At 44.9% G+C, this 22,420-nt stretch overlaps 2 protein-coding genes and 1 long non-coding RNA gene across 3 annotated transcripts in view; 2 read left to right on the forward strand and 1 right to left on the reverse strand.

Moving 5' to 3' along the window:
* The window catches only part of LOC144379599 (uncharacterized), a 215,937-nt gene extending 211,234 nt beyond the window's left edge, over positions 1 to 4,703 (reverse strand). The window contains exons 1-2 of the mRNA XM_078059574.1: positions 4,647 to 4,703; positions 3,513 to 3,585 (exon numbers count right to left, since the gene is read on the reverse strand). The gene's annotated coding sequence lies outside the window, so the exon portion shown is untranslated. The remainder of the gene's footprint in view (positions 1 to 3,512; positions 3,586 to 4,646) is intronic.
* LOC144379600 (uncharacterized) lies at positions 3,580 to 5,883 on the forward strand. The gene is made up of 2 exons (XR_013442878.1): positions 3,580 to 4,090; positions 4,698 to 5,883. It is a non-coding gene; the product is annotated as an uncharacterized LOC144379600 (long non-coding RNA).
* Positions 5,884 to 6,655: 772 nt separating this feature from the next.
* MKLN1 (muskelin 1) overlaps positions 6,656 to 22,420 on the forward strand; it is a 312,186-nt gene continuing 296,421 nt past the window's right edge. The window contains exon 1 of the mRNA XM_036078087.2: positions 6,656 to 7,184. The gene's annotated coding sequence lies outside the window, so the exon portion shown is untranslated. The remainder of the gene's footprint in view (positions 7,185 to 22,420) is intronic.

Here is a 22,420-nt window from a genome sequence, read left to right on the forward strand (position 1 = left end):
ACTGGCCAGCAAGACAAATGCAGAGCCTGCTCTTCACCATGTATCAGAGAATAGTGATTAAGCTTAAGGGACTTCCATTTAGTTTACAGGCCAAGGGCTCAAATCCATTGGACTTATAACTACTCCTAATTATAATTATTCATAATCAATTCATTCTGCTTCTAAAAAAAAAAAAAGACCTCATGAATTACATGAAAAGTTCACAGAACACACAGACAAATGCTCTATAATATGAAGGCCTCACATGGATCCAAAGTATCACTCAGTAAACACCTTAGAATCTCTAAATGGGAAGCACAGTGTCAGGCCCTAGAAAATGAATCAAGGTTTTTCTTTTAAAGGCAGAATAACCTTAACCTAAACATTTACCTGGCAAGTACTAGACTTAACCATACGCAATCCTCCATAACTGTGCTATCCAACACAGCACCCCTCGCCAGTGGTGGCTATTTACACTGAAATCAAGTAAATAATCAGTTCCTAGGTCACACTAGCCACATTTAAACTGCCCAAGTGGCTAGTGGCTATCACTTCAAGTCGTTATAAATCATTTCCATCATCTCAGTAAGCTCTCCAGAACAGTGCTGCTCAACAAATACCCTGTAACGCTAAATCTGAAAATTACAGTGTAATGAAATGTGATTAAGCATCTGTACTCTGTGATGGCGTGTAAAATATGTCCATCTGTAATGCAATGTCGCTTCTTCCTTCCTAAACAAGCTGAGAAGTGATAATGTGGAGCATCTGTCCCAGGGTACAGAAGTAACCAAGAAAATTCACGCCGTCCAACTGGCCAACTGGGAATGAAACTGGGAAACAAGGGAAAAGTTGATTACATTTTGCCCTTTCCTTCCTATTCCTCTTACAATGTGGCTGTATTCTCTGTCCAAGGATGCGTGCTTCGAGCCTAATAGCCAGGAGCAGAGAAGGTGAAGACAGTAAAGAATGAAGGCGGGGGACACAGGCGAACACCACATATTAACACAACACGAATTCAATTCAGACCGATGCAGCAAACTTAAGTGCCTACTGGTTCCAGTGATATACGGGTAAACAATCACCCCTCCCACCTTTGACAAGCTGAATTTACTAGGAGTGTCCAACCAACGTGTGAAGAAAAACGACATGACATGTTGTAATAAATGCAGTGACGCAAGTAAGTACAAAACATAGTGGTGACACAGGGAGGGTATTTAAGTGTTTGCTGAGGGGAAACCAAGGGAAATTTCCTAAAGAAGAAACTCAAGAAGCAGAGGAACCACGCAGGCAGAGCTGTGCAAAGGAACCCCAAGTGGTTAGGCAACGCTCGACAAAAGTGGCAATGCCCGATTAGGAAAGATGGGGATGACAGAGGAGGGAGAAGATCTCCATGCCAGACCTACAGCACTCATGTCTGTGTCAGGCTCGCCTCCGTGGGTCTATAAACTTTCCTCACCCAAACTGCAAGCAACGTGAAAACCAATCCCTAAAACTTGGTAATAGGCTCTGCCTGCTACACAGCTAACAACACTAGACAACAATCATTAGTAGGAACCTGAAAGACTTCTGTGGCTGCTCATGCAAATCTTCGGACGATGCCTGCAACTTCTGGGCACTTCACTTTACCCCTATACTGGGTCTCAAAACAAAAACAAAACAAAAAACTTGCATAGAATCTGTTCTCTTCACAGTACCAGGATCCCCCTCTCCCCACAATAAACTTCATGTAAATGTTAGTAGCCTACAGGCCTTAACGAATTCACCAAGTGATTCTCCTCCCTTCAATACAAGCAAAACTTTGCAAGTAACAGTACATGCATAAATACACGCAGGTAAACTCACAGGCTGGTAGGCAAACTGAGAAGGATTCCTATTCGCACAAATATGTGGCCCTCAGGTAAAGGCATAATTCCAGGGCAGCATGTGCCACAGTCCGAAGCAGGAGGTCTGAAGGCAGCCTCCCTGGGTACTGGTCACAGATCGTCACTGACCAACTTTTACTTTTCCTCCCGAATTTCAATTTCCCCACTGTAAAATCGGGATGCCAATATTTCATCAAGTATCCCCATCTGCGTAGCCACCATGCCGACACACAGTGACCCTTCTAGTGACAGATCAATGCGTGTTAACTACGTCTGCTATTTTTACGAGTTCATCCCTAACGAGGGATGGTTTCACAACCATCGATTCCATCAAGCTGGCTTACCTCTGTAAGTTCTCGCCCCTCACTGTGCGTCAAAAATACCGAGGGAGATATTTTTCCTAAATACTCTATGTCCAAGCCCTATTTGGATTTGGGTTCAACTGGTCTGGGGCTGAGCCAGGCAACGGAGTTCTTTCTATGACTCTCAAGTTGTTCATAATTTGCAGCCAGGATTAAGAGCCACATACGTGTCACGTGGGAGCCCCTTTAAGTTTCCATAGCGAGGCCTCTCCGGTGTCACATGATGGACAGCCAGGATTAAGAACCACATACATATGTGCCCACAGAAATACTCCCGTAAGGTCTTGCTCCACCGAGTCCGCGCAGGCCGGGCCGCTCCTGCCGGGTTGGACGAGGCTCGCCTAGATGCTGTGACGACGAACTCGAAGTGCTGGGGGATTCACACCCACGTCCGAACACGGCTCACCCAGCATCAACTCCCACGAACCCCACCACATGCGGCCCCGACACCCAGCACGACCGAGCTCGGCCTAGGGCACACGCCCCCTCGCCCCTCGCCCCCGCGGGCGCCAGGCCCTCCGGACGCGTGCGTCACCGCGCCCTCGCCTCCCGCGCCCCAGCCCCCTCCCGCCCACGGCACGTGACTCGACACGCGCCAGCTGCACGCGGGCTCCATCAAAACAAAAACAGAGCAGGCCGGCCGGCCGGGCGGCGGGGGCGCGCGGGGGCGGCGGGGAGCGGGCGCGCCCCCGCTGCCACTGCCCAGAGCCGCGGCCGCGCCTCCGCCGCTCCGGGCGGCGCCGGCCGCGCGCCCCGGCAGGCCGGGGGCGGGAGGGCAGAGGGCGCCACCCTGTTTACAGCCCTCGCTCGGGGCCAGGGACCCCGCCCGGAAACGGTTTCCCGGGAGAGCGCCGTGAAGTGCGCACCCACCCGCGCCCGGGACGCCGGCCCAGCGGAGAAGGCGCCCGGCTCCGGCCGCCGCTCGGAATAAAACCGTCGCCACGGCTCCGGGGTCGGGCCCGCGCGAGTCTCTGCTTCTCCCCGGCTCGCCGCCCACGGGTGTTTCGTGTCCGCCCCCGGCACGACTGTGCTACGCACCTCACCCCCATCTCCCGGCTCCAGCGCTTCCGCAGACCACCCTCACGTGGCCGCCGCCTCCCGGCCAGGCAGTCCCCGCCGACAAGGGCGGCGGACCCTCGCGCACTGAGGGACCCGGCGCCGGCTCCCACCCCGTGGGACGCCACCCCTGTCGGACCACCCAGCCCGCATTCCTCCCGGGGCCGGGGGGGGGGGGGGTGGCCACGAGCTGTCAGATGCCTAGTTTTCCACATGACGAAGCTCACCCTCACCCTTAAACATCCCCACTCACCCTTCAGCCTAGCTCCGAGCTGAATCAGTATTTAAAACGGGAGGAGTGGGGTGTAACGTCTTGATTTTTCTCCCTAATTTGCAAAAAAAAAAAAAAATTAAGACGCAGCTCTGCCCATCCACGTCGTCCCACCAAATGCAAGACTTACGAAATAGAAATGCCCACCACACACCTGCTACGCAACCAGCCCTCTGGAAACCTGGAGACCCACCCAGCCCGCCTGCAGGAACCTGCGCCTGGGGTGGGGTGGGAGCGCGACAGTCCGGTCCCCTAAAGTAAGAGGGACTGAGAAGGACAGGCACCCCCTCGCCCCTCCCGGGAGCGCTGTCCTCCTGTTCCCCAGCCCCAGAGCAATCCGAGGCATCCTCCGTCCCTCCCGGCGAAAAGGAGGTAGCCAAAGGCCTGAGTGCCAGGGGTGTTTTTCCCTTTCAGAACCCAGACGCCGCGTCCTCCGCGAGTACCCCCCGCGCCCCCCCGCCCCGCCGCCTGCTTTCTCGTGGACAGCAAAGGTGGGGTAGGTGGGAGAAACCGGCGAGTGCTCTCCGGATTCGGGATGTTGGTCTCCGCGGAGCGAAGAGGTGGGATCTCGAAATGGAAACAGTCTCCCCCTCCCTCCTCCCCCCCTCCTCCTCCTCCTCTTCTGTTTACCTCAAGTTTGAATTTTATCTGCGCAACATTAGCTGGAATGCGGACATTGAAAACACACACACACACACACACACTCTCTCTCTCTCTCTCAACCCGGCAGCAGCTCCGGAGGAACCATGTGGCATGAAGCCACCTCAAAGGGGGAAAAAGTGCTCTTAGCAACACAAACATGGCGAAATCGCCTCGGCATTCCCGGCCAACGCCACAACCCCTACCTTCCCTCGCCCGGCTTCCGAACACCCCGGCCGTGACCTGCGGCCCCTTCCGGGGGGAGGCCAGGGGCCCCGGGGAGTCCGAGGGTGGGACCGCCGGGCGTGCGAAAGAGGAACAGAGTCCACAGTGGAAATGTTTCTGCTGGACCATCCGACCCATCCGCCTCGCCAGCAGCGAGGGGACGCCTCGTTCACCTCGACAGGGCTCAACGGAGAACAAAATTCCCACCCCAAAGTCCTGCTGGGCCGGCTCTCCCCACCCTCCCGAACTTACCTTGGGGCGGAACGCACGCTGCCGCTTGAATCCCTTTCTCTTTCCTTCTAGAGCGAGACGCAAGGAGGAAAATGATGCGCACGTATATTTGTAGAGCATATTCTTCTAGAATTTCCCTTTGATCGTCACGAGGAGCGATGGAGGCTCCGGAGACAGGTGCGGTGGTGGCCGAGGCTGCCGGCTAAAAGTTGTTCTCTCCGCGGTGGGCGGCGGGGTCCCCGGGCCGGGGCTGAGGACCCCGTCTCCCTGCCCACCTCCCCCCCCCGCCCCGGCGTCGCCCACTTCTCGCAGGCTGCTGCGTGCGGCTTGGCTGCAGGGGAGGTGGCGTAGTTTCTCTTCCTCCCACCTCTTCTCACTCACTTGTTTTTGTAGCCGTGGGCTCCCCTAATGCTTTCCTCTCCACAATGTTGTTTCATTATATCATGTCCATCATGTGACACCGGAGAGGCCTCTCTATGGAAACTTAAAGGGGCTCCCACGTGACTGCAGCAGCAACAACAGCGGCAGCGGCTGGAGTGGCGGCGGCGGCCGCAGCGTTCCTGCCACCACCCACCGGGAGCCCCTCGCAGCATCCCGAAGGGGCTTCTGGAGCCTGCAGAAGCCCAGATAAGGGAGCCACAGCATCCGGGAGCTGTGGCGTCTGTGCGTGCGTGTAGCCTTTGCTCGTTACATAGGAAACCGAACAGAAGGCGCGTCCTTAAATCCTTTCCCACAGTCGCAAAACCCACGCTCTGCTAAAATGACATTTCGTGGCTCCTACTTTATTTTCCCCAAGAGCAAGTTTTCTACCGGGGCTGATGAATTTTACAAAGTCAAAAAGAAAAAACCGGATTTCTCTCTGCGAGTTCAGCCGGCTCTTGGGTAGAACAGAAATGACAAAACAATAATAACAGAAATAGAACCAGGCATTTGATACATAATTACCATCACCACCAGCTTTAAAGCTTTCTGGAATTACATTCCTCCGGTAACTGTTGATGATGCTTGCAGGAGGCTAAATGCAATGCAGTTTTTCTCTTCCGCAGCTATATTAGGGCTTTGTTGCTGACAACAGTAAAAACTTGTTTGTGTCAGGAAGTGAGGTACGAAGATATGACCTGGAAGGTACAGACAAAACCAAAGTGGCAGTTTTTGCATTACTTTTCTGACCACATTCTTTCAAATGGTGAGAAGCAGCTGGTTTGCTGTAAAATGCGTAGCGTGCGTTTTGGTGGGAAATAAAATAATCACAAAAACACATGTTTCCCTTAATCATACTGTACATGCTAGACACTAGAAATGATATATATGTATCTATGTGTGTATGTGTGAGTATAGAGAGAAAGAAGAAGAGCAGGTGCATTTTTAGGATAGTTTTAGCCAATAATTTTGTCATCATTTCCAGTGCATTTAACTGAAACACTTAGCAAACACTCTGAAAGACTTATTCAAGTTCAGTGTTGTGTGGAAGCTATAACACCAGTTTTGAGTGCCCTCAGTATTACTGAATCACAACCCCTATAAGTGCTTATGCCTTAAATCCCAAATCTCTGCCTTAAAGTTTTTGTGCACCATGGAGATTTTATGCTGTAAAGCTAAGCGACGCAGCTATTTCTATGCTTCAGTTCATGCTTTTCCATTTATAAGGAAAACTCCCTGTGTGTACTGGCGGAATTATGAAAAACTTCTCAGGAAACTAAAGGGTGGGATGGAAGATCATCCTTTCCTTTGGCTTTGCCTCGACTGTCTCTCTTTCCGCCTCATCAGTTTACCTCATCAGCCATGATGAATGATCTCCACTACATCCCTTCTAATGCCCCCAATTTTTACCTTCCTATCTAATGCCTCATTCTTCCATCCCTTTCCTTTTTTGTGCCCTTGCCTCCCAATTCAGCCCCCATGCTGCCTGGGTACTTAGCTCAGGCCTCCCCCAGTACTCCCTCCCAGTCCTCCTTGCCCTGCAGCTCCCCCCACACCCCTCCCTTCCCAGCTCCGTCTCCCTTCTCAGCAACTCTCCCTCCTTACCTCTCTTTGACCTCCTTTATTCTCCTTCACAGTCTGGCCCTTGACTTCTCGGCCTCTTCTTTCCCTTCTTTACCTGCAACGTCCTACCCCTACTGGGGTCTCCTTCGCACCCTTCTCTCGGGTCCCATCCCTTCTGACGCCAAACCCCAGCATTCCTCAACGGCTCGGCCTGGTCGGCTTTAGCCCGATTTTGTTCCCGAGCCCCTGGGCTGGGAAACAAGTGTGCGGTGCAGAGTGGGGGCAAGAATCCCCCTCGGCGGTGGCCCCTGCCTCGCCCCCCTCCGCCCCTCCCGAGTCCCGGTTGCGGCGCTTCCTGGGCGGATGGTTGGGACTCGCTGCAGCAGCTGCGGTTCTGCTGTGTCATGCAAGAAGGAGGCGGCGGCGGCGGCGGCGGCCGGAGCTGGAGGGGGAGGAGGGGAGGAACCTGATCTCTCCGGTAGCGAAGGGCTGGAGGCAAACACCGAGCTCCCTCAGAGCCGCCCGGGAGCAGGGAGGGCACCGCTACCGCGAGGGGCCCTCCCCGCGGGGCAGATGGTAAGTGGGGCGGCGCAGGTGGTCGCCTTGGGAAGGGAGCGCGCAGGGGGGGTGGTTAGGTGGGGAGGCGGGGAGAACTAGGAGTCACCCGGCCAAACTGAAGGAGCCCAGTGTCTAGTCGAAAGAGACCCAGGCCATAATAGGGATGACCAGCCAAACGCAGCAATAATTACCATTCTAATAACGCCCCGCCGTTGACCCAGGCTACAAAGAAGAGTTGTGCATCCCGAACCCAGGACAGAGCTAGAGCAATGATTCGGGGTTTGAGAACCATCGTCCCATCAGGCTTGGCGCTTTAGGGTACAGCTGAGTAGCAAAAGTCAGCAGACACCATATTCCTATAGCCCGGCTGCGTTTTATGGGTTGTCTTGTTTAAAACTAAGGAGGGGGATGGAAACCTGCCCAACCTCACTTTAGCCACCAAAATAATGCTCTTGGCCAGTGGCCTCCGACGAACAGCCTCTGGTGCAATTAAACAATCAATAGGAAAAATAGCTTCATTCCCCCTCACCACCCTCCTTCCTCAAGCTCTTTCAACCAGGATAATTTATTCTGCATAAAGGGGAAAGAAACCTGTGTGTTATAGTCCCTCCCATCTTACCCACCCCCCAATCTCTGCCCCACACAAACTGCCCACCCCACTATTCACCCCACTTTCAGACTGTGATGGATGTTGCAGGAGGGGACTGCCTTAAACTCTCAACCATTTCCCCTCCATTGCCCTTTACCCACAGGGGATTCAGAAACAGAGAACTGAGAGCAGTGAATGTGGGACAGGTTGGACACATATGAACATGACTTCTTTTACCTCAGAACAATTCTCAGGACAACTTTTTTTTTTTTTTTTTTTTTAGTTCCTTCCCATTTTGCTCCTGGAAATTTCAAAGCACTTTCTGAAATATCATTTCTTTCTTTCTTTCTTTTTTTTTTAAATGTCAGTCATACATTTAGAAGTAAGGGGTTGGCGGGATTAACTGAAAGGCTAATGACGGTCTCAAAAGCACATGCTGTTGCTAGGGAACTCAAGCTCATCCTGCTCCCTAACCACTAGCATGTTCAGTGGAAATCAAACTTCTCAGGGTGTTATTAAAATGAGTGGCATTTGGTTAAAGGCGTTCTTCCTTGCTTTGTAGCATCCTGGATTGTTATCGATTGCCTCACACCCGCATATCTTGTTTTCCTAATTTGATTTCTGTATTTGCGTCACTGCCAGGGACACGCAGACTAGACCAGTCAGGTTCACTTCCTGTTTCTCAGAACTGTTTTATATTTGGTCTCCGTGCACTAGCTGGTAAAACATTATCAAACTGATCCTCTTGGAAAGAAATCTGTGCTTTCCGTGAAAACAAATTATCCCAATTAAAGTCTGATTCCCATGGAAAACGTCATCATTTGAGGAATAAATTAGACTGCCAGTTGCCATTTGAGAAAGCCATTCTTGAAATGTAAAGCCTAGAAAAATCCATCATCTTTATTTCTTTTACCCAGAATCCTCATTCCTCACCGTTAGAACTAAAACAAACTCAAGTAGAGAGTAGATTTAAGTATGATATTTCTAAAATGAAGCCCAAAAAATACACATTGAAGCTGGGGAAATCATTTAGACTAAATAAGGCACGGAATTGAATGGAATCCAGGCCCCGGGAGCAGAAATAAGCTTGGGTTAGCATTGGGGCGCTCAGAGAACAGAGTGTGATTACAGGGCTACTTACAAATAGGAACCCATTACTTTACGTACTAATTGTCTCTTTTACCAATTCTGCCTGGACGAGACAGCCTTGCTTTCTTTTTTAAGGTCCTTTCTTTTTATGACAAGAATACCACAAAGGCAATATCATAAAAATAAGCACTATGTAAAATGTTAGGTGGGTTCTGATGTAGATAATTTGTTTAGATAGAAAATAAAAGGGTGCAAGGAGGAAAGATCAGTGGACTGAAAGACAGGAAATTTGCTCCTACTTGTCCTCTAGACTGGATGACCTTGGGCAAGCCATTATAGGTCTCCTCGCCAGTTTCCTCAGAGAAGCTTAATGAAAGTGCTGGACTAAAGATCTCTAAGTTTCCTTCCATTTATAAAGTTCTGTGATCACATTGAAGTCACTACATAAAAATTTCAATTTTAGCTGGATTTTGCAATGTTAAATTTTAACACTGAAACTTGAATGCCTATCCATAGAGACCTTGGGGGAAATGATAATGGGAAGTGATTTGCTGTTGATACATCATTTTTTAGTGCCAGTTGCCAGACAATCAAAATAAAATCAACCTTATTCCCAACGTACTTACTCTCTGCTTCCCTGATGGTGTTGTAGAAGCAACAGGATAAGAGTTAGAAAGAATATAAAAAGTGTATGGAACGATCTTTCAGTCACTTTAGATTTAGTTAACCCAAGTACTTTGATGAACAAAACCATGGAGTGATGAGGAAGAGCTCTACAAGAAATAACTAATCAATTGAATCCTCATGAAGCTAATAAACTTTTTTTTTTTAAAGATTTTATTTATTTATTTGACAGAGAGAGACACAAGCGGGAGGACTGGGAGAGGGAGAAGCAGGCTTCCCGCTGAGCAGGGAGCCCGATGCGGGGCTCGATCCCACCCTGGGATCATGACCTGAGCCAGAGGCAGACGCTTAATGACTGAGCCACCCAGGCGCCCCATAATCTATTTGTCTATATTTTAATTAGTGGTAGGCAAAAATACATGTAGCACAGATTTCCAAATGTTACAGGTTGAAGATGTTAAGAAGTATCATGAGGAAATGTGAGATTTGTGCCACAGAGAAAGGAGCTGACTGTGAAACCCAACTCTGCCCCTTTATTCATTTGTTACTGAGTGCCCACTATATGCCAGGCCCTGTGCTGGGCACTGGGAATACAAAAATGAATAGGACAGCCTGCTCGAAAGGACCTTATAGGATAACGAGGGGACAGATGAGTACACGGTTGATCACACAACGGTGAGATTCTATCAACAGGGAGCTTATCAGAGGGGTACCTAACCCTGACTGAGTTTAGTTAGGGTCCCTCACCAGAGAAGATGAGTTTGGAAATGAGTCTGGAAGGGTAAGTAGAAGTAATCCAGACAACTGGGCAAGTTAAAGAGAAATGTATTCCAGGCAAAGAAAGTAGTATGTGTAATGTCCTGGTAAAAGTTGTGTCCAGATAGTTGAAGGTGACTGACAGTGCCCAGCAAGTGGTAGATTCCCAGTTAATGCATTGTATGATTATGTGGCAAAAGTTCTAAAGGACATACCAAGAGAGATCAACAAGGTCTTATATTGGGAAAGGTCTTGCATGCCTTCCTAAGAGGTTTCAACTTATCCTAAGGCCATCGATGAATTTTAAGGAGCATAGTGAGGTGATCAAAAGTCCGTTTTAGAAAGAAGTTCACTCCAGTTTGGAGAATTTATTAGGGTGATTAACACTATGAGCAGGGAGACTAGTTAGGAGGTTGTTTTAGTATTATAGGAAAAAACTGATGGATATTTAAATACAGACAGCAAGAATGGAAATGGAGAAAAGGAAAGGATTCAGGAAATATTAAAGACAGACTCAACTGAATTTTATTATTGATTATATCTGCAAGATTAAGGAATAGGAGACTTATGACTTAGGTCAATAGGAGGATCATGGTACCATTTGCTAAGATGAGGACTTCAAGAAGAACAGTAGGTTGAGGAGGGAAGGTAAGTAGTTTGATTTTAAGTGTTGAGTTTGAAATGTCCATGAGGATATCAAAGTGAAGCTGTCTATATGTAATCGAACGGGACAGTCTAGAACTCGAGAGAGATCTACGCTGAGGACATCAGAATAAGTGATAGCTCATGGAAGTAGATGGAATCCCCAAGAGAAAAGGTATAGAGTAAAAGGAGAAGAGGACCTACTCTGGAACCTATTCAAATGCCAGCATTTAAAAGGTGAGGCAAAAAAAAAAAAAAGTGAGGACAAAACGCTATAGGGGAAGACTATCCATAGAGATTAGGAGGACCAGAAACAAGTCATTTCAGAGAAGCCAAGGGAGGAAATGTCAACAGTATTAAATGCTAGAGAAAGATCAAGAAATATGAGGACTTGGATTTCGGGACAAGGAGGTCATTGTGTTTGGCAAGAAGGAGTTGGGATAAGGGGGATAGGAGCAGATTACATTGGATTAAGGAGTGGAAGGGAGTAGAGGAAGTAGAAGTAGTTGTTTTGGATAAGAAGGATGACAGGACAAGTAGGGAAGGAAAATAAAGGTATTGGGAAAAGAGTAAAATCATGGTCTGTGAGGTGAAGGCTGCATAAGGAAATAATACAGTAATATGCAATTCTTCATTCTTGCAGCCTTCCCCTTCAAATAAATGTCATCACTGCACACCAGTTCCTCAAGCCAAAAAGCACGTAGATACTCATGGTTCTTCTCTTTTCCTCAGTTCTCATGTCCAATTCATGAAGAATTTGGGTCAACATTACCTCCAGAATATTTCCAAAATCTATCTCTTTCCATCTCCACTGCCACCACCTAATACAAATATCATCTTCTGGTCTCCTATAATAACGTTCTAATTGGTTTTCCTGCTTCTACTCTTTTCCCTATTCTTCACAGCTAAAGTGACATAAATCACATCATATTGCTTCTCTTCTTAGAATCCTTCCATGTCTTCTGATTGTAGTTGGAATAGAGTCCAGACTCCTTTGCTGGCCTGTGAAGCCTTACGGGCCATCCCAGACCACCTCTTCAATCTCATCTCCCACTGCTCTCCTCTGACTTCAATCACGATGGCTTTTTTTTCTACTCCTCAAGCACAACGGGTTTGCTCTTATTTTAAAGTTCTCAGCTCACATATTTCCTTTTTGTGGAACACTCTTTTGGTCATTCCCATCTGTTTAAATGTCACCTCCTCAATGAGGCCCTTCCTGACTACCCTGATAGTAGGTAAATAAAGCAAAAGAAAGCAAAACTTTATTACTACTTGGGGTTTATTTTGCTTATGGCTGACAACCCCTTTGAAATGTAAAGCCCATGAGGATTCCTGGCATATCGTAGACACTTAAAAATATTCATTGGATGTTTATAGAAGGAAAAAGAGAAGATCAATAATTATTAGAAATTAAAGACATCAAGGATCAGAGCCTCATGTCGCTGAGGAATGATCCACCAGTGATGATGGATTACTATGCTTTTAAGATTCCAGAAGTGGATGACTTACTAACTGTGTGACCCTGGACATTCACATTCTCTGAGCTTCACTTTGTGGTTTATAACACATGCCTCAAAGGGCTGTTAGTAAAATTAAATGAAATAATACAGGTATACATACAAGACAGTCTTGTCAAGCTATTTTTAGGAAGTCAGGACTTCTGCAAATCAATTCATAACTTCTCCATGTGAGCTCTTCATGTGGGCTCCCCTAATGGAGTTAACATTCGGTGCTTATTTATTATTAGAAAAAATATTGGCTGGGGGTATCTGGGTGGCTCAGTTGGTTAAGCGTCTGATTCTTGATTTCTGCTCAGGTCATGATCTCGGGGTTTTGAGATCAAACCCCGTGTCGGGCTCTGTGCTGGGCGTGGAGCCTGCTTAAGATTCTCTCTCTCCTCTCTCTGTCCACCCCCTTCCCTCAAAAAAAAAAAAAAATTGGCTGAAGTGTGGCTTTTAAAAAATACTAGGATACCTGAAAGAATGTGGAAATTAGATTATTTAAGAAGAAATCAAAGCACTCCTATAAATCAATAAGAAAAATACCAAAAACCTTGGAAAATTGAGTAAAAGGATAACAAATAGAGTCCAGTCAAGGAATCTTTAAAATCTGTAAAAATGCTCTCCCTTTCCCTTAATAAGAGGTATGCAAATTATAACTGCAATGAGGTGTATTTTTTGCCAGGTTGACACAAATAAAAAAGTTGAATAGTATACTTGGCCAGTCTGGGAAGCAGGCACTTTTTTACCTTGTCAGTAGGAGTAAAAGTTGGTACAACCTCTGTGGAGAGCCACCAGGCAGTATTTCTTTAATTTTTGAATGTACAAAGCCTTTGACCTAACAATTCCACTTTTCTGTATTTGTCCAGTAGATTTACTCACACGTATCTTGGAGGATAACTCTTGTAGGATCTTCACTGAAGCATTAATTATAGTAGTTAAAGACTGAAAACAGCTAAAATGTTCATCGATCAAGAAGTGGTTAAATAGGGGCGTCTGGGTGGCTCAGTCGTTAAGCATCTGCCTTCAGCTCAGGTCATGATCCCAGAGTTCTGGGATCGAGCCCCACATCGGGCTCCCTGCTCAGGGGGAAGCCTGCTTCTCCCTCTCCCACTCCCCCTGCTTGTGTTCCCTCTCTCGCTGTCTCTCTCTGTCAAATAAATAAATAAATAAAAATCTTTTTTTAAAAACGGTAGTTAAATAAATCATGGTACATTATACGAGTGAGTGGTAGGCAACTGTTAAAAATTGTGAGGTAGTTCTAGGTAGACTGGTGCGAAAAGATCTTCATGATACATTATTAAATTAAAAAAATCAAATTGAAGAACATCTATTTTGTTAGCATTGTGAGGTTTTTAAGACTTTACCTTTTTTTTTTTTTTTTTTTTTTTTGCCTGAAAGACATTATCTGTGAGAAGATAAAATGGATCAAGGCCAAGAGCAGATGTGGAGAGACCAGTTGGGAATATATTATTTCAGATTCATGTGAGAGATGATGGTTTCCCAGACTATAGTGGTAGCATGCACAGGAAGAAAAATGACCAGAGTCAAGAGTTATTTTAAAGAACTTGATGATTGAATGGAAATGGTGGGTTGTGGAGAGGGAGGTAGTGTCGTGATTGACTCAAGAGTCTTTGCAAGATCTGATGCACGAGCAGAGGTGTCAGTTTCCAAGATGGAGAATCTTGGGAAGGTAAGAGAATTGTAGGGGAAGATCAAAATTCTGTGTGAGTAGAGATGTCTACTGCAGACTTCTGATATGGGTCTAAAGCTCAGAAGAGTTGCTGGGACTGGACCGGATTTATAAATTTGGGAGGAGATTGCGTAAGGACAATAGATAAAATTTAAAAAAAAAAAAAAGGCAGACCCGGGACTATATTCTGATCATTTAGAGATTGGATAGAAAGAAAGAGCTGACAATAGAGACTGAGAATCAGAAACCAGAAAAATAAAACCAGGAGACTATGGGACCAAAGAAACCGAGAGAAGAATATGTTAGGGAAGATCAATTCATATTAAATGCTGCCAAAAGGTCCGGGAAGATCGCTGTAACTTGCCTCTCTCATAAATCCTTGTCCTGTGCCTCACCCATAATAAATGATCAATAAGCTTTTGTTAAATTGGAAAGAGAAACAAAAAGAAACAGAGAGAGAGAGAAAGACAGAGGCAGAGATACAGAAAAATAGTAGAATATATCTTTGGGTCTCAAAAAATAAATACATAAAACATATTCCCTTGAACTTTACTGCAAACCAAACTTGATCTCAGGAAAAATAAGGAAGTTCTTCTCCCTTGATTTTGCTCTTGACCCGTCACATTGATTGAGCTCTCACAGTGCCATGCCATTGTGACGTTAAGCGCCTCCCCAAAACATTTTGATAAGTAGTATTCACCTGTATCTGGTCATTCTGAGTCATTTTTGTCTTTATTTAGGTCCTGGGTGATGACAAAAAGAGCAATTTGCTTTTCCTCGTCTATCTCACTCCATCATACCACCTTGCATCAGTTGATGGAGTCTGGAGAATCATTCCATTTCGGTGCCACTACAGTTCTGTAATAAAATGTAACCTCTCACAAGGATGCCCAGCCCCAGTTTCCCATCAAAGAGAAAGATGACTTTTAGCAGGAAGAGCTGTATCACCTCTTAGAGAAACCACCAGCTTCTCAGTCTGTTATTGTTTCCGCAGAAAGGTGCTACTGCTCTCAGGAGAGAATGTAGAGAATATCGAAGGAGAAAAGGTTTTGACTTTGTCCTGACAACATGGAAACCTTCTACCAAGCAAAGAGATGTCATGACCTTTCAGTCCAGTGTGCTTGAATTAGAAACTAAAGTAACAGATGTAGTTTAAACAACATTTAAAATGTTATGACATCCTGTATTATTTAGTTAGACCAGGGGTTGGCAAACTTTTTCTGTAAAGAGCCAGATGGGAAATATTTTAGGCTTTGTGGGCCATACCCTGTCCTAACTACTCAACCCTGCCATTGTAGTGTGAAAGCCACCGTAGATGATACGTAAATGAATGAGCATGGCTGGGTGTCAATTAAACTTTATTTATGGATCCTGAGGTTTGAATTTCATATAATTTTCACATGTTACAAAATATCATTTTTTTTAAAAAAAAGTCTTACTCAGCTACTTAAAAGTGTGAAGACCATTCTTAGCTCACAGGCCATACAAAAACAAGGGGTGTGCTGGATTTGGCTTATGGACAGTAGTTTGGCAACCTCTGATTTAGACAAGTATGAAGATCATGTCATGAGAAAGATTTTCAGATTCAGACTTCTGAAGAAAATAATATGTTTTATGTATACCCCTTTATTTTAACTACTCAAATGTATTTGAACATATAAACACATTTGCCTACATCTGATTTATTTGGGAATAATATACGTCTTCTTAGTTCAGTATTGATTTCAGACTTTGCCCCTTCTCCTCCTTGTAATGAACGAATGTGCATGAATGTAGTATTTTTATAAAGCAAACTGAAGAATTCTTACTACTTGACTATAAATACCCAAACCAAGGAGGACATAGTAGTTCTAATTACATTTTTAAACTGCATTAATTCACTCAGTAAGTACTTATTAATGATCTGCTTCTTACATAGTGCAGTACTGAGTGCTACAGAATTTGAGATAAAAGTAGAAGATAGAAGATAGATGGATAAGTAGGTAGATACTTAGGTAGATGAAAAATCTAAAGTGGCTGATAGGTGTCAATAAGGATTGGATGTATCACAGTATAAATGAAGTCAATATAGTCACTTTAGCAACACACAGGTCGTTAGACAAAACTAAGTTTAAATCCAAGCTCTTTTGTGTCCCAGATGTGTGACCTTGGGCTGATTGCATAAACCATATAAGCCTCAGTTTCCTCTTTTTAAAATGGGGACAATACGGGGCGCCTGGGTGGCTCAGTTGGTTAAGCATCTGCCTTCGGCTCAGGTCATGATCCCAGGGTCCTGGGATCAAGCCCCACATCGGGCTCCCTGCTCGGCGGGGAGCCTGCTTCTCCCTCTCCCACTCCCCCTGCTTGTGTTCCCTCTCTCGCTGTCTCTCTCCCTCTCTCTGTCAAATAAATAAATAAAATCTTTAAAAAAAAAATGGGGACAATAATACCTACCCCTCAAGGACATTGTGGGAATTAAATAAGATAGTGTAAGGTAAATCAGCTAGTGTGGTATCTGGTACATGGTAAATCATCAGCAAATAAAATGGTAGCAATAGTTGTATTACGCCAATAGGAAGCTATATAATTTGTTCAAAAGAAGCACACAATCAAAGGCAAAGCAGAGGAGCCGTGTGAGTTAAGAACTTGTGAACACAAATAGAAACCCACAGACCTGAGGGTTAATGCCTGGTAGAGAAGATTTGGGTGAAAATAAAAGCAGAAGTGACATTGTCACTGGAGCGAACAGTAAAGCAGCGGGTCAGTTGTCTTTGCCTTCCCTAGTGACCAGCTGCTGGATTGTCCACAGAGCTCCACCTATAGGTCTAGCTCCCTGACCTCCCCGATACTTAACCACTGTTCCGACTGGGGACAAAGTATATCATCAGTATCAGCCCCAACATCTTGCTTCCTTCCAGTCTGGTCCACTGTGAGCCTCAGACACCTGTAGGTCCCTCCCATTCTGCCCTCCACTCCTATGTTTGTCCAATTCTGGGCTTCCACCTTGATCTCCACACCTTCAGTTTCTGGTCATTCTGCATCACATCCCAGTCTTCCTGTGGATTTGGGACCCCCTCCTGAACCCTGGTCTTCTCTACCATGACTCTGACATTTGTTTAGCGTATCTCTGACCAGTCCTCTTCCCTAGAGGGCTGTATTCTGCTGCCCATACCCCTGCTGGCAATCTCCTTAAACTATGGTACACATTGGCCTCACCCTTCATGCTGGACTGCCTAGTATTAATAGCTTCTTGAACTTTACCTTGGTAAGAGACACCAGCCTTGAAGAGCTGCCCTAATCCAAGCCAGCTTCTGTATTCACAGCCCATGCCCCGGGGAGTACTCCTCACCCCAGTCTTGGCTTATGCTCTCTCTCCACTGGCTGTGTGTTGTCAGGCCTTGTGATCTTGTTATGGCAACATTAATAATGCTTTCCCAATACAAATGACACAATTATTGGCACGGGGGCATAATACAGGGGTAATGAAGAACTTCAGCGTCCACTGACAAGCTCATTCTGCTGAAAAGAGCATCAAATAAAGTTGGAACGACTTAAATCTAAACTAATTGCTTATTGAAGAGGTACTATTCTATGCATAATTCTCACCAGCTAAGAAGAATGTGTTGGTAAGTGACCATGGCATCCTTGAACTTGTAATAGCCAGAGAAGGCAATTCTGCACTTGCTAACCTGACACAAAGAAGACTTGAGCAAGTTAAGGGAAAAGATGGATGTGAGGCTCTGTCTGGCCAGGAACTAGGAAAGAACGCAAAAGAGGAGTACAATGACTTGAAATTTAAATTTGTATAAAACCAGGGCACCTCGGTGGCTCAGTCAGTTGAGTGTCTGACTATTTATAGCTCCGGTCACGGTCTCATGGGTTGTGAGATCGAGGCCTGTGTTGGGCTCTGCGCTCAGCTCGGGGTCTGCTCAGGATTCTCTCTCTCCCTCTGCCCCTCCCCCTGCTCCCTCTCTCTCTCTCACTCTAAATAAATAAATAAATAAATAAAATCTTTAAATTTTTATAAAACCATGATTTCAATGAAGAAAAGGGAGGATCTAAAAAAGATCAATGTGGCTGCTTAAGAAGTGTTCTGATAAACTCATACGTTTAAAGGACACGTGCAGAAGGCAGAAGTAGGGCCTTGTTCAAAGGAAGGGCTCAGGCCTGTGAAAATAATGCAAGGGGGCTAATGTCCAGAGACAACTGGGGTCTGCAAAAAGTACTGAAGACAGTTAGTGGGTTTTTGTTTGTTTTTTGCTTATGTTTATAGTAAGAACAATAATGAAGACAGGGTAGCACTGTTGAATGGGGCAGACCATCTAATACTAATAGCTAAAAAACACAATCATTCCACTATAGTATTTCCTAGATTACAAGGTACAAACTTTTTCCCCTCACATTTTTAATATTTCCAGAATCAGGATGTATCTTCAATATATATGTTTAATGTGATAGTGTTTGGGGGAGGGTTCTAAAAAAGGTAATTAAATGGTGGTGCATCATACAATAAATCGGTCTTAGAACAGAATTTTTTTTTTAATATTTGTTTAGTTTGGAGAGAGAGAGAGCACATGTGTGAGCAGGGGGCAGGGTACAGGGAGAGGGAGAGAATCTCAGGCAGACTCCCCACTGGGTGGGGAGCCCGATGTGGGGCTCGATCCCACAACCTTGAGATCATGACCTGAGCTGAAATCAAGAGTCAGATGCTTAATTGACTGAGCTATGCAAGTGTCCCTAGAATAGAATTTTTTTAATGGCATTTTATTCACTTAGCTCTGCTGGTATCAATCACACTCAGCAGATGAGGGGCCCACTTTGTGTCCTGGAAGGGACAATGCTGGCCAGTGGTCACCAAAGGTAGGAAAGATCAGAAAGCACTTTGGAGGCCACATTCAGAAGTGTGTTGCCCCATGGAGGGGAGCAGAGGAGGGCCTGGTAAGCACTAATGAAGAAGAGAAGAGTCAAAAATATTAGAGATAGGATTGAGACCAGACAAGAAAACTGTGGTCAAAACCTCTAAGAAGGAAGAAAGAGGGACCTGCTGGCCCACAGAAGCTAAGTCCCTCGACAGGCACATCACAAAAGGGGAACAGGATGATGTCTTAGCTCGAGTTGCCATAATAAATACCATAGACTGGGTGACTTAAAAAACTTTTATTTCTCACAGTTCTGGAAGCTAAGAAGTCCAAGAACAAGGCACCAGCAGATCTGGTGTCTGGTGAGAGGCCATTCATTCCCTAGTTTACTGATAACCACCTTCTTGTGTACCTACACATAGAGAGAGATCATCTCCTTTGTGTCTTTGCTTATTAGGACCACTAATCCCATTTATGGGCCTGATAGATGATGGCTTGCCCTGGGCAGAACATCTTGAACTATGACCGGCTCATAGTATGTGGGCACTCCTGCGTCTTGCTGCTTCTGAATCACTGCTGTGATCAACTTAAAGCTCCCGTGCTCCAGCGTCCCAACTTAGAAGATGTTTAGGTTAAGACATAGATCTGCGCTCACAAACTAAGAAAAGACGTTGCAAAGATAGAAGTAAAACCCTGAGTTAAAAGAAAAGACAAAAAGACAAGGAATGGCTCAAATAAATAACCAGATAACAACGCAGCCAAAATACAGTGATTTTACCAGAATAAATTCAGGGGACAGTTGGGGATGTGATCTATTTCCACTGGGTCTACAGAAACCATATTAAAGAAGAATTTCATAGAACCTATAGATCATTCTGCCGTGAAGGAAATTTTTCCAACCATGTATGATTAGACCTTTAGAAACCATGATGCATCCAGGTGGTCCCTATGCAGCTTGAATGTAAAGAGTTTAGCACCTGGGGAAGGGACAATGTCTTTTCATGATTTTTAACTCTTAGTTTCTACCATGTTAATAGTGATAAAACACATGAGTTTTTAAATGGCAGAGAATTTCTCATTTTCTATTAAAAACAATAATCTTGATACTCAAAAATATAGTCCTTACCTTACTTATCTTCTCAAATGCATCCCCCTTTCCCAGCTGCTACTTCCTTTGGGACACCCATGTAGTCCTGGGAAAGTTGACTCCACCTTTATCTCCAAGAGGTAGGGCATGTGTTCCAGACTAAGCCAATCAATGAATAACCAATGAATTTCATTTTCTTTGCCCCAGTGACTGCTTCAGGTAGGGGCATGTGACCTAAGTCAGTCCAATGAAAGAGAATGTCAGGACTTTTGCTAGAAATGCCAGAACAAAGATAATTTGCTTCAGGAGGTAAATGCAGGAGCTTTTAACCATGGGAGGTCTTGGCCGCCATCTTGGGACCACAAGGGGAGAGTCTATTTATTTATTTTTATTTTTATTTTTTTAAGATTTTATTTATTTGACAGAGAGAGAGAGACAGCGAGAGAGGGAACACAAGCAGGGGGAGTGGGAGAGGGAGAAGCAGGCTTCCCAAGGAGCAGGGAGCCCAATGCAGGGCTCGATTCCAGGACCCTGGGATCATGACCTGAGCCGAAGGCAGATGCTTAACGACTGAGCCACCCAGGCGCCCCAGGGAGAGTCTATTTAGAATGGAGCTATCACCAGGGATTCAAGCAAGTAAATGAAAAGGGAACCTTCAGGTAATCTCTACATTGTGCGAGCCACCCGGGAAACATGACCCCAAAGCCTTTGAACTTTTTACTTGTGGGAGCCAATAAATAATATTTTTTGTTTAAATCAATTTGAGTTCAATTTTCTATTTCTTGAAACCAAAGATTCCTTTTGATTCAAAAGAATGAATAACATGGCTAAGAAGGAGTGGAATACATTTCAGATGGGTTAAAGAGTTAAATGTGAAAAATGGCCCATACAAGAGAAGTTATATGTGTTGAAAAGATGAAAGTGGTGTAAGCATTTTTTTAAGATTTTATTTATTTATTTGAGATAGAGCAAGAGAGAGCGTGCAAGTGCAGGGTGGGGGGAGGGCAGTGGGAGAGGTAGAAGAAGTCTCTCCACTGAGCAGGGAGCCCGATGCAGGGCTCAATCCCAAGAACCTGGGATCATGACCTGAGTCAAAGGCAGATGCTTAACCAACTGAACCACCCAGGTGCCCCAAGCATTTCTTGACCTTTACATGGTAAAGGCCCTCATGAGCAAAGAAGTAAAGGCTTATGGTTTATAAAAGACAAACAGTTATAGATTTGACACTTAAATCTTTTTAATTTATGTAGATAAAAACAGTACCACAAACAAAATAAACAGATAAATGAGAGATTCTAGAACTTTTGCAATTATATATAACAAATATATATAAATATATATATGACAAAGAGTAGTGTCCTTAATATATAAAGACCTCTTGCAAACATAAGAAGAATACATCTCAAGGGAATGGGTAAAGAACATGAGAAGGTGGGAGAAAAAAAGGAATTCAGTTGGTCAATTAAAATGAAAGCAGTCCAATCTTAGTAATTAGAGATACACAGATCAAGGTAAGACCAGATGTCTTTGTGCCTAGCAAATTATCAAGAACTTTAAAATGATATCTTGCATAGCTAAAGATGCAGGGAAATAAGCACCATCATACAATACTGGGCATGGAAACTGGTTCAAGCATTCTAGACAGCAATTTGGCATCATGTATCAAAAACCCTAACATATACAAACCATATAACATAGTCATTTCATTTCAAAGTTTTAAATATTTAACACATTATTTGCCTGGAGGTTTCTAAGTGGTAATAATAACTCTACTACTTAATATGTGCAAGGTTCTATGCAAAAGTACTTTCCATCTATTATCTCAGTTCATCTTCTCTAACACCCAGAAACACAAGCACTGCTATCATCCCCATTTTACAGATGAGTAAACCAAGGCTCGGGATGGCTCATGAATTTGCTTCTGATTAGATGACAAGTAAGTAGTGGAGCTGGAATTCAGTCATAGAAAGTCTGGTTTCAGAGCCCTTATGCTTCACTGTTATACTAAAGTATTCTTCTGGCCCTTGGCTCGTATTCTGCTCAATTTATTTTTTTTCTTTTAAAAGGAAGATTTATTAATCTTGGGTTAAAACTTAAAAGGCATACTTCTGCTGAGAATACAAAGCTGAGAAAATGGAAGAGAAAGAAGGCAAGAAAACCAACATTTATTTAGTCCTTATGATATATTGGACTGTTCTACCCTCCACGAAGCCACAGAACCACTTTGCAATGTAGTTATGATTATCCCTGTTTCACTGATAAGTTGAGACAGAGAGATCATGACATGACCAAGGTCACTGAGCTACCTAGCAAAACCAGAATTCCAATCTACATCTGCTTGACTCCTAAGCCCTTGCTCTTTTTACTATTGGCTAATAAAAACCAAATGTACAAATACAATATTTAGTGGGAAAAAATAAACTTCTGCAATTGGTTT

Source organism: Halichoerus grypus, chromosome 12, assembly GCF_964656455.1.
Source record: "Halichoerus grypus chromosome 12, mHalGry1.hap1.1, whole genome shotgun sequence".
Classification (NCBI taxonomy): Eukaryota; Metazoa; Chordata; class Mammalia; order Carnivora; family Phocidae; genus Halichoerus; species Halichoerus grypus.